Below are 15,746 nucleotides of genomic sequence, written 5' to 3'. Positions count from 1 at the left end.
GAACCTTCCCTGCAAAGTTATGGCACAATGCAGAAAACACGTCTTCAGCCTGAGATAAGATAGATTCTGGTACGCCAAACATAAAAATGTTGATGACTTTGGAAAAACACTTCAGACAGCTTAGATTTGATGTGCAACTACGAGAAAGACCGTTTCTGCTATAGTGGGAGGTGAAAATTCGATATTCTGAAGCTTCCCTGCAAAGTTATGGCACCATGCGTAAAACGCGTTTTCATCCTGAGATAAGGTCGATTCCGGAACGCCAAAGGTAAAAATGTTGATAACTTTTGAAAAACACTTCAGACAGCTTACATTTGATGTGCAACTACTAGAAAGACCCTTTCTGCGATAGTGGGACGTGAAAATTTCATGTTCTGAAGCTTCCCAGCAAAGTTATGGCACAATGCCGAAAACGCGTTTTCAGCCTGAGATAAGGTGGGTTCCGGAACGCCAAACATAAAAATGTTGATAACTTTGGAAAAACACTTCAGACAGCTTAGATTTGATGTGCAACTACTAGAAAGACCCTTTCTGCTATAGTGGGAGGTGAAAATTTCATGTTCTGAAGCTTCCCATGGAAAGTTATGGGACAATGCAGAAAACGATTTTTCATCCTGAGATAAGGTGGGTTCCGGAACGCCAAACATAAAAATGTTCATAACTTTCGAAAAACACTTCAGACAGTTTAGATTTGATGTGCAACTACTAGAAAGACCCTTTCTGGTATAGTGGGACGTGAAAATTTCATGTTCTCAAGCTTCCCTGCAAAGTTATGGGACAATGCAGACAACGCTTTTTCAGCCTGACATAAGGTCGATTCTGGAACGCCAAACATAAAAATGTTGATAACTTTCGAAAAACACTTTAGACTGCTTAGATTTGATGTGCAAATACTAGAAAGACCCTTTCTGCTATAGTGGGACGTGAAAATTTCATGTTCTGAAGCTTCCCAGCAAAGTTATGGGACAATGCAGAAAACGATTCTTCATCCTGAGATAAGGTCGATTCCGGAACGCCAAACAAAAAAATGTTGATAACTTTGGAAAAACACTTCAGACAGCTTAGATTTGATGTGCAACTACTCGAAAGACACTTTCTGCTGTAGTGGGAGGTGAGCATTTCATGTTCTGAAGCTTCCCTGAGAAGTTATGGCACAATGCAGAAAACGCATTTTCAGCCTGAGATAAGGTCGATTCCGGAACGCCAAACATAAAAATGTTGATACCTTTGGAAAAACACTTCAGACAGCTTAGCTCTGATGTGCAACTACTAGAAAAACCCTTTCTGCTATGGTGGGATGTGAAAATTTCATGTTCTGAAGCTTCCCTGCCAAGTTATGGCACAATTCCGAAAACGCGTTTTCAGCCTGAGATAAGGTCGATTCCGGAACGCCAAACATAAAAGTGTTGATAACTTTGAAAAGACACTTCAGACAGCTTAGATTTGATGTCCAACTACTAGAAAGACCCTTTCTGCTATAGTGGGAGGTGAAAATTTCATGTTCTGAACCTTCCCTGCAAAGTTATGGCACAATGCAGAAAACACGTCTTCAGCCTGAGATAAGATAGATTCTGGTACGCCAAACATAAAAATGTTGATGACTTTGGAAAAGCACTTCAGACAGCTTAGATTTGATGTGCAACTACGAGAAAGACCGTTTCTGCTATAGTGGGAGGTGAAAATTCGATATTCTGAAGCTTCCCTGCAAAGTTATGGCACCATGCGTAAAACGCGTTTTCAGCCTGAGATAAGGTCGATTCCGGAACGCCAAACATAAACATGTTCATAATTCTGGAAAAACACTTCAGACAGCTTAGATTTGATGTGCAACTACTGGAAAGACCATTTCTGCCATTGTGGGAGGTGAAAATTCGATGTTCTGAAGCTTCCCTGCAAAGTTATGTCACAATGCAGAAAACGCGTTTTCAGCCTGACATAAGGTCAATTCCGGAACGCCAAACATAAAAATGTTGATAACTTCGGAAAAACACTTCAGACAGCTTAGATTTGATGTACAAGTACTAGAAAGACCCTTTCTGCTATAGTGGGAGGTGAAAATTTAATGTTCTGAAGCTTTCCTGCAAAGTTATGGCACAATGAAGAAAACGCGTTTTCAGCCTGAGATAAGGTCGATTCAGGAACGTCAAACATAAAAAAGTTGATAACTTTTGAAATACACTTCAGACCGCTTACAATTGATGTGCAACTACAAGAAAGATCCTTTCTGCTATAGTGGGAGGTGAAAATTTCATGTTCTGAAGCTTCCCTGCAAAGTTATGGCACAATGCAGAAAACGCGTTTTCAGCCTGAGATGAGGTTGATTTCAGAACACCAAACATAAAAATGTTGAGAACTTTGGAAGAACACTTCAGACAGCTAAGATTTGATGAGCAACTACTAGAAAGACCCTTTCTGCTACAGTGGGAAATGAAAATTTCATGTTCTGAAGCTTTATGCAAAGTTATGGCACAATGCAGAAAATGCGTTTTCAGCCTGAGATAAGGTGTGTTCCAGAACGGCAAACATAAAAATGTTGATAACTTTGGAAAAACATTTCAGACAGCTTAGATTTGATCTGCAACTACTAGAAAGACCCTTTCTGCTATAGTGGGAGGTGAAAATTTCATGTTCTGACGCTTTATGCAAAGTTATGGCACAATGCGTAAAACGCGTTTTCAGCCTGAGATAAGGTTGATTCCGGAACGCCAAGCATAAAAATGTTGAAAACTTTGGAAAAAAACTTCAGACAGCTTAGATTTAATGTGCAACTACGAGAAAGACCCTTTCTGCTATTGTCGGATGTGAAAATTTCATGTTCTGAAGCTTCCCTGCAAAGTTATGGCACAATGCAGAAAAAACGTTTTCAGCCTGAGATAAGGTCGATTCCGGAACGCCAAACATAAAAATGTAGATAACTTTGGAAAAACACTTCAGACAGCTTAGATTTAATGTGCAACTACTCGAAAGACCGTTTCTGCTATTGTGGGAGGTGAAAATTCGATGTTCTGAAGCTTCCCTGCAAAGTTATGGCACCATGCGTGAAACGCGTTTTCAGCCTGAGATAAGGTCGATTCCAGAACGCCAAACATTAAATTGTGGATAACTTTGGAAAAACACTTCAGACAGCATAAATTTGATGTACAACTACAAGACAGACCCTTTCTGCAACAGTGGGAGGTTAAAATTTCTTATTCTGAAGTTTCCTGCAAAGTTATGGCACAATGCAGAAAACGCGTTTTCAGCTTGAGATAAGGTGGGTTCCCGAACGCCAAACATAAAAATGTTGAAAACTTTGTAAAAACACTTCAGACAGCTTAGATTTGATGTGCAACTACTAGAAAGACCCTTTCTGCTATAGTGGAAGTTTAAAATTTCATGTTCTGAAGCTTCCTTGCAAAGTTATGGCACAATGCGGAAAAAAAGGTTTTCAGCCTGAGATAAAGTCGGTTCCGGAACGCCAAACATAAAAATGTTGATAAATTTGGAAAAACACTTCAGACAGCTTAGATTTGATGTGCAACTACTAGAAAGACCCTTTCTACTATAGTGGGAGGTGAAAATTTCATGTTCTGTGGCATCCCTGCAAAGTTATGGCACAATGCAAAAAACACGTTTTCAGACTGAGATAAGGTGGGTTCCAGAACGCCAAACATAAAAATGTTGATAACTTTGGAAAAACTCTTTAGACAGCTTAGATTTGATGTGCAACTACTAGAAAGACCCTTTCTGCTATAGTGGGAGTTGAAAATTTCATGTTCTGAAGCTTTCCTGCAAAGTTATGGCACAATGCGTAAAGCGCGTTTTCTGCCTGAGATAAGGTCGATTCCGGAACGGCAAACATAAAAAGGTTCATAATTCTGGAAAAACACTTCAGACAGCTTAGATTTGATGTGCAACTACTAGAAAGACCATTTCTGCTATAGTGGGATGTGAAAATTTCATGTTCTGAAGCTTCCCTGCAAAGTTATGGCAGAATGCAGAAAACACGTTTTCAGCCTGAGATAAGTTCGATTCCGGAACGCCAAACATACAACTGTTGATAACTTTGGAGAAACATTTCAGACAGCTTAGTTTTGATCTGCAACTACTGGAAAGACCCTTTCTGCTATCGTGGGAGTTGAAAATTTCATGTTCTGAAGCTTTATGCAAAGTTATGGCACAATGCGTAAAACGCGTTTTCAGCCTGAGATAAGGTCGATTCCGGAACGCCAAACACAAAAATGTTGATAACTTTGGGAAAACACCTCAGACTGCTTAGATTTGATGTGCAACTACTAGAAAGACCCTTTCTGATATAGTGGGTGGTGAAAATTCGATGTTCTGAAGCTTCCCTCCAAAGTTATGGCACAATGCGTAAAACGCATTTTCAGCCTGAGATAAGGTCGATTCCGGAACGCCAAACATTAAAATGTTGATAACTTTGGAAAAACACTTCAGACAGCTTAGCTTTGATGGTGCAACTACTAGAACGACCCTTTCTGCTATAGTGGGATGTGAAAATTTCATGTTCCGAAAATTCCCTGCAAAGTTATGGCACAATTCCGAAAACGCGTTTTCAGCCTGAGATAAGATGGGTTCCGGAACGCCAAACATAAAAATGTTGAGAACTTTGGAAAAACACTTCAGACAGCTTCGATTTGATGTGCAAGTACTAGAAAGACCCTTTCTGCTATAGTGGGATGTGAAAATTTCATGTTCTGAAGCTTCCCAGCAAAGTTATGGCACCATACGCAAAAACGCGTTTACAGCCTGAGATAAGGTCGATTCCGGAACGCCAAACACAAAAATGTTGATAACTTTGGGAAAACACCTCAGACAGCTTAGATTTGATGTGCAACTACTAGAACGACCCTTTCTGCTATAGTGGGATGTGAAAATTTCATGTTCCGAAGCTTCCCTGCAAAGTTATGGCACAATTCCGAAAACGCGTTTTCAGCCTGAGATAAGGTCGATTCCGGAACGCCAAACATAAAAATGTTGATAATTTTGGAAAAACACTTCAGACAGCTGAGATTTGATGTGCAACTACTAGAAAGACCCTTTCTGCTATAGTGGGAGGAGAAAATTTCATGTTCTGAAGTCTCCCTGCAAAGTTATGGCACAATGCAGAAAAAGCGTTTTCAGCCTGAGATAAGGTGGGTTCCAGAACGCCAAACATAAAAATGTTGATCACTTTGGAAAAACACTTCAGACAGCTTAGATTTGATGTGCAACTACTAGAAAGACACTTTCTGCTATAGTGGGAGTTGAAAATTTCATGTTCTGAAGCTTTCCTGCAAAGTTATGGCACAATGCAGAAAACGCGTTTTCAGCCTGAGATAAGGTCGATTCCGGAACGCCAAACATAAAAATGTTTAAAACTTTGGAAAAACACTTCAGACAGCTTAGATTTGACGTGCAACTACTAGAGAGACACTTTCTGCTATAGTGTTAGTTGAAAATTTCATGTTCTGAAGCTTCCCTGCAAAGTTATGGCTCAATGCAGAAAACGCGTTTTCAGCCTGAGATAAGGTCGATTCCAGAACGCCAAAAAGAAAAATGTGATAACTTTGGAAAAACACTTCAGACAGCTTAGATTTGATGTGCAACTACTAGAAAGACCCTTTCTGCTATAGTGGAAGTTTAAAATTTCATGTTCTGAAGCTTCCTTGCAAAGTTATGGCACAATGCGGAAAAAAAGGTTTTCAGCCTGAGATAAAGTCGGTTCCGGAACGCCAAACATAAAAATGTTGATAAATTTGGAAAAACACTTCAGACAGCTTAGATTTGATGTGCAACTACTAGAAAGACCCTTTCTACTATAGTGGGAGGTGAAAATTTCATGTTCTGTGGCATCCCTGCAAAGTTATGGCACAGTGCAAAAAACACGTTTTCAGACTGAGATAAGGTGGGTTCCAGAACGCCAAACATAAAAATGTTGATAACTTTGGAAAAACTCTTTAGACAGCTTAGATTTGATGTGCAACTACTAGAAAGACCCTTTCTGCTATAGTGGGAGTTGAAAATTTCATGTTCTGAAGCTTTCCTGCAAAGTTATGGCACAATGCGTAAAGCGCGTTTTCTGCCTGAGATAAGGTCGATTCCGGAACGGCAAACATAAAAAGGTTCATAATTCTGGAAAAACACTTCAGACAGCTTAGATTTGATGTGCAACTATTAGAAAAACCGTTTCTGCTATAGTGGGAGATGAAATTTTCATGTTCTGAAGCTTCCCTTCAAAGTTATGGCACAATGCAGAAAACTCGTGTTCAGCCTCACATAAGGTCAATTCCGGAACACCAAACATAAAAATGTTGATAACTATGGAAAAACATTTCAGACAGCTTAGATTTGATGTGCAACTACTTGAAAGACCCTTTCTGCCATTGTGGGAGGTGAAAATTCGACGTTCTGAAGATTCCCTGCAAAGTTATGGCACCATGCGTAAAACACGTTTTCAGCCTGAGATAAGGTCGATTCCGGAACGCCAAACATAAAAATGTTGATAATTCTGGAAAAACACTTCAGACAGCTTCGATTTGATGTGCAACTACTAGAAAGACCCTTTCTACTATACTGGGAGGTGAAAATTTCATGTTCTGAAGCTTTATGCAAAGTTATGGCACAATGCGTAAAACGCGTTTTCAGCCTGAGATAAGGTCGATTCCGGAACGCCAAACATAAAAATGTTGATAACTTTGGAAAAACACCAGACAGCTGAGATTTGAAGTGTAACTACTAGAAATTCCCTTTCTGCTATAGTGGGATGTGAAATTTTTATGTTCTCAAGCTTCCTTGCAAAGTTATGGCTCAATGCGTAAAACGCGTTTTCAGCCTGACATAAGGTCGATTCCGGAACTGGAAACATAAAAAAGTTGATAACTTTGTAAAAACACTTCAGACAGCTTAGATTTGATCTGCAACTACTAGAAAGACCCTTTCTGCTATAGTGGGAGGTGAAAATTTCATGTTCTGAAGTTTCCCTGCAAAGTTATGGCACAATGCAGAAAACGTGTTTTCAGCCTGAGATAAGGTCGATTCCGGAACGCCAAATATAAAAATGTTTAAAACTATCGAAAAACACTTCAGACAGCTGAGATTTGATGTGCGAGTAGGAGAAAAATCCTTTCTGCTTTAGTGGGAATTGAAAATTTCATGTTCTGAAGCTTTCCTGCAAAGTTATGGCAGAATGCGTAAAACGCGTTTTCAGCCTGAGATAAGGTTGATTCCGGAACGCCAAACATAAAAATGTTGATAACTTTGGAAAAACACTTCAGACAGCTTAGATTTGATGTGCAACTACTAGAAAGACCCATTCTGCTATAGTGGGAGGTGAAAATTTCATGTTCTGAAACTTCCCTGCAAAGTTATGGCACATTGCAGAAAACGCATTTTCAGCCTGAGATAAGGTCGATTCAGGAACGCCAAACATAAAAATGTTGAAAACTTTCAAAAAACACTTCATACAGCTTAGATTTGATGTGCAAGTACGAGAAAGACCCTTTCTGCTATAATGGGAATTGAAAATTTCATGTTCTGAAGCTTTCCTCCAAAGTTATGCCACAATGCAGAAAACACGCTGACAGCCTGAGATAAGGTGGGTTCCGGAACGCCAAACATAAAAATGTTGATAACTTTGGAAGAACACTTCAGACAGCTTAGATTTGATGCGCAACTACTCAAAAGACCATTTCTTCTATAGTGGGATTTGAAAATTTCATGTTCTGAAGCTTCCCTGCTAAGTTATGGCACAATGCGTAAAACGCGTTTTCAGCCTGAGATAAGGTCGATTCCGGAACGCCAAACATAAAAATGTTGATAACTTTGGAAAAACATTTCAGACAGCTTAGATTCGATCTGCAACTACTAGAAAGACCCTTTCTGCTATAGTGGGAGGTGAAAATTTCACGTTCTGAAGCTTTATGCAAAGTTATGGCACAATGCGTAAAACGCGTTTTCAGCCTGAGATAAGGTCGATTCCGGAACGCCAAACATAAAAATGGTGATAACTTTGGAAAAACAATTCAGACAGCTTAAATTTGATGTGCAACTACGAGAAAGACCCTTTCTGCAATAGTGGGAGGTGAAATTTTCATGTTCTGAAGCTTCCCCGCAAAGTTATGGCAAAATGCGTAAAACGCGTTTTCAGGCTGAGATAACGTCGATTCCGGAACGCGAAACAAAAAAATGTTGATAATTTTGGAAAAACACTTCAGACAGCTTAAATGTGATGTGCATCTACTGGAAAGACCCGTTCTGCTATCGTGGGAGGTGAAAATTTCATGTTCTGAAGCTTCCCTGCAAAGGTATTGCACAACGCAGAAAACCCGATTCCAAACTGAGATTAGGTCGATTCCGGAACGCCAAACATAAAAATGTTGATAACTTAGGAAAAACACTTCAGACAGCTTTTATTTGATGTGCAACGACTAGAAAGACCCTTTCTCCTGATGTGGGAGGTGAAAATTTTATGTTCTGAAGCTTCCCTGCAAAGTTATGGCACAATGCAGAAAATACGTTTTCAGAATGAGATAAGGTGATTTCCGGAACGCCAAAAGTAAAAATGTTGATAACTTTGGAAAAACACTTCAGACAGCTTAGATTTGATGTGCAACTACTAGAAAGACCCTTTCTGCTTTAGTGGGATGTGAAAATTTCATGTTCTGAAGCTTTATGCAAAGTTATGGCACAATGTGTAAAACACGTTTTCAGCCTGAGATACGGTCGATTCCGGAACGGCAAACATAAAAATGTAGATAACTTAGGAAAAACACTTCAGACAGCTGAGATTTGATGTGTTACTACTAGAAAAATCCTTTCTGATATAGTGGGAGGTGAAAAGTCAATGTTCTGAAGCTTCCCTGCAAAGTTATGGCACAATGTAGGAAACGCGTTTTCAGCCTGAGATAAGGTGGATTCCGAAAAGGCAAACATAAAAATGTTGATAACTTTGGAAAAACACTTCAGACAGCTTAGATTTGATGTGCAACTACTAGAAAGACCATTTCTGCTATAGTGGGAGGTGAAATTTTCATGTTCTGAAGCTTCCCTGCAAGGTTATGGCACAATGCGTAAAACGCGTTTTAAGCCTGAGACAAGGTCGATTCCGGAACGCCAAACATGAAAATTTTGATAACTTTGGAAAAACAATTCAGACAGCTTAAATTTGATGTGCAACTACCAAAAAGACCCTTTCTGCTATAGCGGGAGGTAAAAATTTCATGTTCTGAATCTTCCCCGCAAAGTTATGGCACAATGCAGAAAACACGTTTTCAGCCTGAGATAAGGTGGGTTCCGGAATGCCAAACATAAAAATGTTGATAACCTTGGAAAAACACTACAGACAGCTTAGATTTGATGTGCAACTACTAGAAAGACCCTTTCTGCTATAGTGGGAGGTTAAAATTTCATGTTCTGAAGCTTCCCTGCAAAGTTATGGCACAATGCAGAAAACGCGTTTTCAGCCTGAGATAATGTCGATTCCGGAACGCCAAACATAAATAAGTTGATGACTTTGGAAAAACACTTCAGTACGTTTAGATTTGATGTGCATCTACTAGAAAGACCCTTTCTGCTAGAGTGGGTGCTGATAATTTCATGTTCTGAAGCTTTATGCAAAGTCATGGCACAATGCGTAAAACGCGTTTTCAGCCTGAGATAAGGTCGATTCCGGAACGCCAAACATAAAAATGTTGATAACTTTGGAAAAACACTTCAGACAGCTAAGATTTGATGGGAAACTACTAGAAAGACCCTTTCTGCTATAGAGTGAGGTGACATTTTCATGTTCCAAAGCTTCCCTGCAAAGTTATGGCACAATGCAGAAAACGCGTTTTCAGCCTGAGATAAGGTCGATTCCGGAAAGCCAAACATAAAAATGTTGATAACTTTGGAAAAACACTTCAGACAGCTTAGATTAGATGTGCAACTACTAGAAAGTACTTTTCTGGTATAGTGGTAGGTCAAAATTTCATGTTCTGAAGCTTCCCAGCAAAGCTGTGGCACAATGCAGAAAACGCGTTTTCAGCCTGAGATAAGGTCGATTCCGGAACGCCAAACGTAAAAATGTTGACAACTTTGGAAAAGTACTTCAGACAGCTTAGATTTGATGTGCAACTACTAGAAAGGCCCTTTCTGCTATAGTGGGAAGTGAAAATTTCATGTTCTGAAGCTTTATGCAAAGTTTTGGAACAATGCGTAAAACGCGTTTTCAGCCTGAGATAAGGTGGGTTCCGGAACGCCAAATGTAAAAATGTTGATAACTTTGGAAAAACATTTCAGACAGCTTAGATTTGATGTGCAACTACTAGAGAGACCCTTTATGCTATAGTGGGAAGTGAAAATTTCATGTTCTGATGCTCGCCTGCAAAGTTATGGCACATTGGGTCAAACGCGTTTTCAGCCTGAGATAAGGTCGATTCCGGAACGCCAAACATAAAAATGGTGATAACTTTGGAAAAACAATTCAGACAGCTTAAATTTGATGTGCAACTACGAGAAAAATCCTTTCTGATATAGTGGGAGGTGAAAAGTCAATGTTCTGAAGCTTCCCTGCAAAGTTATGGCACAATGTAGGAAACGCGTTTTCAGCCTGAGATAAGGTGGATTCCGAAAAGGCAAACATAAAAATGTTGATAACTTTGGAAAAACACTTCAGACAGCTTAGATTTGATGTGCAACTACTAGAAAGACCATTTCTGCTATAGTGGGAGGTGAAATTTTCATGTTCTGAAGCTTCCCTGCAAGGTTATGGCACAATGCGTAAAACGCGTTTTAAGCCTGAGACAAGGTCGATTCCGGAACGCCAAACATGAAAATTTTGATAACTTTGGAAAAACAATTCAGACAGCTTAAATTTGATGTGCAACTACCAAAAAGACCCTTTCTGCTATAGCGGGAGGTAAAAATTTCATGTTCTGAATCTTCCCCGCAAAGTTATGGCACAATGCAGAAAACACGTTTTCAGCCTGAGATAAGGTGGGTTCCGGAATGCCAAACATAAAAATGTTGATAACCTTGGAAAAACACTACAGACAGCTTAGATTTGATGTGCAACTACTAGAAAGACCCTTTCTGCTATAGTGGGAGGTTAAAATTTCATGTTCTGAAGCTTCCCTGCAAAGTTATGGCACAATGCAGAAAACGCGTTTTCAGCCTGAGATAATGTCGATTCCGGAACGCCAAACATAAATAAGTTGATGACTTTGGAAAAACACTTCAGTACGTTTAGATTTGATGTGCATCTACTAGAAAGACCCTTTCTGCTAGAGTGGGTGCTGATAATTTCATGTTCTGAAGCTTTATGCAAAGTCATGGCACAATGCGTAAAACGCGTTTTCAGCCTGAGATAAGGTCGATTCCGGAACGCCAAACATAAAAATGTTGATAACTTTGGAAAAACACTTCAGACAGCTAAGATTTGATGGGAAACTACTAGAAAGACCCTTTCTGCTATAGAGTGAGGTGACATTTTCATGTTCCAAAGCTTCCCTGCAAAGTTATGGCACAATGCAGAAAACGCGTTTTCAGCCTGAGATAAGGTCGATTCCGGAAAGCCAAACATAAAAATGTTGATAACTTTGGAAAAACACTTCAGACAGCTTAGATTAGATGTGCAACTACTAGAAAGTACTTTTCTGGTATAGTGGTAGGTCAAAATTTCATGTTCTGAAGCTTCCCAGCAAAGCTGTGGCACAATGCAGAAAACGCGTTTTCAGCCTGAGATAAGGTCGATTCCGGAACGCCAAACGTAAAAATGTTGACAACTTTGGAAAAGTACTTCAGACAGCTTAGATTTGATGTGCAACTACTAGAAAGGCCCTTTCTGCTATAGTGGGAAGTGAAAATTTCATGTTCTGAAGCTTTATGCAAAGTTTTGGAACAATGCGTAAAACGCGTTTTCAGCCTGAGATAAGGTGGGTTCCGGAACGCCAAATGTAAAAATGTTGATAACTTTGGAAAAACATTTCAGACAGCTTAGATTTGATGTGCAACTACTAGAGAGACCCTTTATGCTATAGTGGGAAGTGAAAATTTCATGTTCTGATGCTCGCCTGCAAAGTTATGGCACATTGGGTCAAACGCGTTTTCAGCCTGAGATAAGGTCGATTCCGGAACGCCAAACATAAAAATGGTGATAACTTTGGAAAAACAATTCAGACAGCTTAAATTTGATGTGCAACTACGAGAAAGACCCTTTCTGCAATAGTGGGAGGTGAAATTTTCATGTTCTGAAGCTTCCCCGCAAAGTTATGGCAAAATGCGTAAAACGCGTTTTCAGGCTGAGATAACGTCGATTCCGGAACGCGAAACAAAAAAATGTTGATAATTTTGGAAAAACACTTCAGACAGCTTAAATGTGATGTGCATCTACTGGAAAGACCCGTTCTGCTATCGTGGGAGGTGAAAATTTCATGTTCTGAAGCTTCCCTGCAAAGGTATTGCACAACGCAGAAAACCCGATTCCAAACTGAGATTAGGTCGATTCCGGAACGCCAAACATAAAAATGTTGATAACTTAGGAAAAACACTTCAGACAGCTTTTATTTGATGTGCAACGACTAGAAAGACCCTTTCTCCTGATGTGGGAGGTGAAATTTTCATGTTCTGAAGCTTCCCTGCAAAGTTATGGTAAAATGCGTAAAACGCGATTTCAGCCTGAGATAAGGTCGATTCCGGAACGCCAAACATAAAAATGTTGATAACGTAGGAAAAACACTTCAGACAGCTTTTATTTGATGTGCAACGACTAGAAAGACCCTTTCTCCTGATGTGGTAGGTGAACATTTTATGTTCTGAAGCTTCCCTGCAAAGTTATGGCACAATGCAGAAAATACGTTTTCAGAATGAGATAAGGTGATTTCCGGAACGCCAAAAGTAAAAATGTTGATAACTATGGAAAAACACTTCAGACAGCTTAGATTTGATGTGCAACTACTAGAAAGACCCTTTCTGCTTTAGTGGGATGTGAAAATTTCATGTTCTGAAGCTTGATGCAAAGTTATGGCACAATGTGTAAAACACGTTTTCAGCCTGAGATACGGTCGATTCCGGAACGGCAAACATAAAAATGTAGATAACTTAGGAAAAACACTTCAGACAGCTGAGATTTGATGTGCAACTACTAGAAAAATCCTTTCTGATATAGTGGCAGGTGAAAATTTCATGTTCTGAAGCTTCCGGGCAAATTTATGGCACAAAGCAGAAAACGCGTTTTCAGCCTGAGATAAGGTGGGTTTCGGAACGGCAAACATAAAAATGTTGATAACTTTGGAAAAACACTGCAGACAGCTTAGATTTGATGTGCAACTACTAGAAAGACCCTTTCTGCTATAGTGGGAGGTGAAATTTTCATGTTCTGAAGCTTCCCTGCAAAGTCATGGCAGAATGCGTAAAACGCGTTTTCAGCCTGAGATAAGGTCGATTCCGGAACACCAAACATAAAAATGTTGATAACCTTTGAAAAACACTTCAGACAGCTTAGATTTGATGTGCATCGACTAGAAAGACCTTTTCTGCTATAGTGGGAGGTGAAATTTTCATGTTCTGAAGGTTCCCTGCAAAGTTATGGCACAATGCGTAAAACGCGATTTCAGCCTGAGATAAGGTCGACTCCGGAACGCCAAACATAAAAATTGTGATAACTTTGATAAAACACTTCAGATAGCTTAGATTTGAAGTGCAAGTACTAGACAGACCCTTTCAGCTATAGTGGGAGGTGAAAGTTTTATGTTCTGAAGCTTCCCTGCTAAGTTATAGCACAATGCAGAAAACGCGTTTTCAGCCTGAGATAAGGTCGATTCCGGAACGCCAAACATAAAAATGGTGATAACTTTGGAAAAACAATTCAGACAGCTTAAATTTGATGTGCAACTACGAGAAAGACCCTTTCTGCAATAGTGGGAGGTGAAATTTTCATGTTCTGAAGCTTCCCCGCAAAGTTATGGCAAAATGCGTAAAACGCGTTTTCAGGCTGAGATAACGTCGATTCCGGAACGCGAAACAAAAAAATGTTGATAATTTTGGAAAAACACTTCAGACAGCTTAAATGTGATGTGCATCTACTGGAAAGACCCGTTCCGCTATCGTGGGAGGTGAAAATTTCATGTTCTGAAGCTTCCCTGCAAAGGTATTGCACAACGCAGAAAACCCGATTCCAAACTGAGATTAGGTCGATTCCGGAACGCCAAACATAAAAATGTTGATAACTTAGGAAAAACACTTCAGACAGCTTTTATTTGATGTGCAACGACTAGAAAGACCCTTTCTCCTGATGTGGGAGGTGAAAATTTTATGTTCTGAAGCTTCCCTGCAAAGTTATGGCACAATGCAGAAAATACGTTTTCAGAATGAGATAAGGTGATTTCCGGAACGCCAAAAGTAAAAATGTTGATAACTTTGGAAAAACACTTCAGACAGCTTAGATTTGATGTGCAACTACTAGAAAGACCCTTTCTGCTTTAGTGGGATGTGAAAATTTCATGTTCTGAAGCTTTATGCAAAGTTATGGCACAATGTGTAAAACACGTTTTCAGCCTGAGATACGGTCGATTCCGGAACGGCAAACATAAAAATGTAGATAACTTAGGAAAAACACTTCAGACAGCTGAGATTTGATGTGTTACTACTAGAAAAATCCTTTCTGATATAGTGGGAGGTGAAAAGTCAATGTTCTGAAGCTTCCCTGCAAAGTTATGGCACAATGTAGGAAACGCGTTTTCAGCCTGAGATAAGGTGGATTCCGAAAAGGCAAACATAAAAATGTTGATAACTTTGGAAAAACACTTCAGACAGCTTAGATTTGATGTGCAACTACTAGAAAGACCATTTCTGCTATAGTGGGAGGTGAAATTTTCATGTTCTGAAGCTTCCCTGCAAGGTTATGGCACAATGCGTAAAACGCGTTTTAAGCCTGAGACAAGGTCGATTCCGGAACGCCAAACATGAAAATTTTGATAACTTTGGAAAAACAATTCAGACAGCTTAAATTTGATGTGCAACTACCAAAAAGACCCTTTCTGCTATAGCGGGAGGTTAAAATTTCATGTTCTGAATCTTCCCCGCAAAGTTATGGCACAATGCAGAAAACACGTTTTCAGCCTGAGATAAGGTGGGTTCCGGAATGCCAAACATAAAAATGTTGATAACCTTGGAAAAACACTACAGACAGCTTAGATTTGATGTGCAACTACTAGAAAGACCCTTTCTGCTATAGTGGGAGGTTAAAATTTCATGTTCTGAAGCTTCCCTGCAAAGTTATGGCACAATGCAGAAAACGCGTTTTCAGCCTGAGATAATGTCGATTCCGGAACGCCAAACATAAATAAGTTGATGACTTTGGAAAAACACTTCAGTACGTTTAGATTTGATGTGCATCTACTAGAAAGACCCTTTCTGCTAGAGTGGGTGCTGATAATTTCATGTTCTGAAGCTTTATGCAAAGTCATGGCACAATGCGTAAAACGCGTTTTCAGCCTGAGATAAGGTCGATTCCGGAACGCCAAACATAAAAATGTTGATAACTTTGGAAAAACACTTCAGACAGCTAAGATTTGATGGGAAACTACTAGAAAGACCCTTTCTGCTATAGAGTGAGGTGACATTTTCATGTTCCAAAGCTTCCCTGCAAAGTTATGGCACAATGCAGAAAACGCGTTTTCAGCCTGAGATAAGGTCGATTCCGGAAAGCCAAACATAAAAATGTTGATAACTTTGGAAAAACACTTCAGACAGCTTAGATTAGATGTGCAACTACTAGAAAGTACTTT

This window comes from Synchiropus splendidus, chromosome 3, assembly GCF_027744825.2.
Source record: "Synchiropus splendidus isolate RoL2022-P1 chromosome 3, RoL_Sspl_1.0, whole genome shotgun sequence".
NCBI classification, from domain to species: domain Eukaryota; kingdom Metazoa; phylum Chordata; class Actinopteri; order Syngnathiformes; family Callionymidae; genus Synchiropus; species Synchiropus splendidus.
Note: the sequence above shows the minus strand (reverse complement) of the source record.